The sequence below is a fragment of the Oncorhynchus mykiss genome, chromosome 31 (genome assembly GCF_013265735.2).
Source record: "Oncorhynchus mykiss isolate Arlee chromosome 31, USDA_OmykA_1.1, whole genome shotgun sequence".
Taxonomy (NCBI): Eukaryota; Metazoa; Chordata; class Actinopteri; order Salmoniformes; family Salmonidae; genus Oncorhynchus; species Oncorhynchus mykiss.
In genome coordinates, this window is record NC_050571.1 from 5877880 (window position 1) to 5880168 (window position 2289).

A 2289-nucleotide genomic window follows, 5' to 3' on the forward strand; every position below is an offset into this window, starting at 1 on the left:
CCTTGGGAGCAATTTCCAAACACCTGAAGGTAAACCCTTTCATCTGTACAAACAACAGTATGCAATTATAAACACCATGGGACCACGCAGCCGTCATACCGCTCAGGAAGGAGACGTGTTCTGTCTCCCAGAGATGAACGTACTTTGGTGCGAGAAGTGCAAATAAACCCCAGACCAACAGCAAAGGACCCTGTGAATATTCTGGAGGAAACAGGTACAAAAGTATCTATATCCACAGTAAAACGAGTCCTATATTGACGTAACCAAAATGGCGTAGCAGTGCAGACGTTGCTTGTCGTTCTTCCGTATACATTTAGTCTTTCTTTTGTTTAAAATATATTTAAATTGTTTTCAATCCCTTTTTTCCATTTTTAAATTAAATTAAATATTTAAATAAAAAATACTTTCCGCTAACCCGCCTCATCCAATGTGATACGGATCCGCTATTTTTAGACCTAGCCTAACCTAACCTAACCTAGCCAGAACCTCCATCAGAAGCTAACCAGCTAATTAGCTACTAGCTATTTTGTCATTGTTAGCCACTGCTAGCGGCCTTTACCTTGAGAGATAGCTATATTGGCTAGGGCCCTTGTCCCGAAGCTAGTACCAGTTAGCCGCGAGCCAGGCGCATCTCCCGGCTAGCAAACTAAATTACTCCAGCTACAATACCTCTTTTGCCAACTGACCAGGACCCCTCTGTCGACACGGAGCCCCGCCGTTCCATCACGACTGGTCTGCCAATGTAACTCCATCTGTTGTGTCCTCAACCGGCCTTTGCCTGACGTCGGAGCAGACGTTTCTACTAGCCCCGGCTATCTTTTTTGGACGCCGTGTCTCCAGCTTGCTAGCATAATAACAACTACCCAGCGGCTTCCCTGTTTCATCTATTGCTGTTCACTGGACCCTATGATCACTTGGCTACATAGCTGATGCCTGCTGGACTGTTCAATAATTCACGGAACTCCATTTTTTAAAAATTTTTTGTCGGCCCCAACCTCGAACTCAGGCCCTGTGTGTAGTTAAATGACCCTCTCTGCACATTCATCGCCATTTTACCTGTTGTTGTTGTCTTAGCTGATTAGTTGTTGTTGTCTTACGCGTTGTTGTCTCAGCTAGCTCTCCCAATCAACACCCGTGACTGCTTTATGCCTCGCTTTATGTCTCTCTCTAATGTCAATATGCCTGGTATACTGTTGTTTAGGATAGTTATCATTGTTTTAGTTTAGTGCGGAGCCCCTAGTCCCACTCAACATGCCTCAGATACCTCCTTTGACCAACCTCCCACACATGCGGTGACCTCACCCAGCATAACTAGTGCCTCCAGAAATGCAACCTCTCTTATTGCCACTCAAATATTAGGTTTACCTCCAGTGTACTTGCACCCTACCATACCCCTGTCTGTACATTATGCCCTGAATCTATCATACCGCGCCTAGAAATCTGCTTCTTTTATTCTCTGACCTCAACGCACTAGATGACCAGTTTTGATAGCCTTTAGCCTGTACCCTCATCCTACTCCTCCTCTGTTCCTCGGGTGATGTGGAGGTTAACCCAGGCCCTGCGTGTCCCCAGGTGCTCTCATTTGTTGACTTCTGTTACCACAAAAGCCTTGGTTTCATGCATGTTTCATGCATGTTAACATCAGAAGCCTCCCCCCTAAGTTTGTTTTACTCACTGCTTTAGCACACTCCGCCAACCCTGATGTCCTTGCCGTGTCTGAATCCTGGCTTAGGAAGGCCACCAAAAATTTGGAGATTTCCATCCCCAACTACAACATTTTCCGTCAAGATAGAACTGCCAAAAGGGGGTGGAGTTGCAATCTACTTCAGAGATAGCCTGCAAAGTTCTGTCATACTTTCCAGGCCTATGCCTAAACAGTTCGAGCTTCTAATTTAAAAAATTAATCTCTCCAGAAATAAGTCTCTCACTGTTGCCACCTGTTATAGACACCCCTCAGCTCCCAGCTGTGCACTGGACACCATATGTGAATTGATTGCCCCCCCCCCATCTATCTTCAGAGTTCCATCTGTTAGGTGACCTAAACTGGGATATGCTTAACAACCCGGCAGTCCTACAATCTAAGATAGAGGCTAGGTATAAATATAAGTCTCCGGCTGCCTTGTTCAGGGGCAGAACAACAGAGTTGTACATTGTCAGCTTGGGGATTTGAACTTGCAACCTTTCGATTACTAGCCCAACGCTCTAAACACTAGGCTACCCTGCCGCCCCACATCTATCACTCCAGTGTTAATTTGCTAAATTGTAATTACTTCACTACTATTATCTATT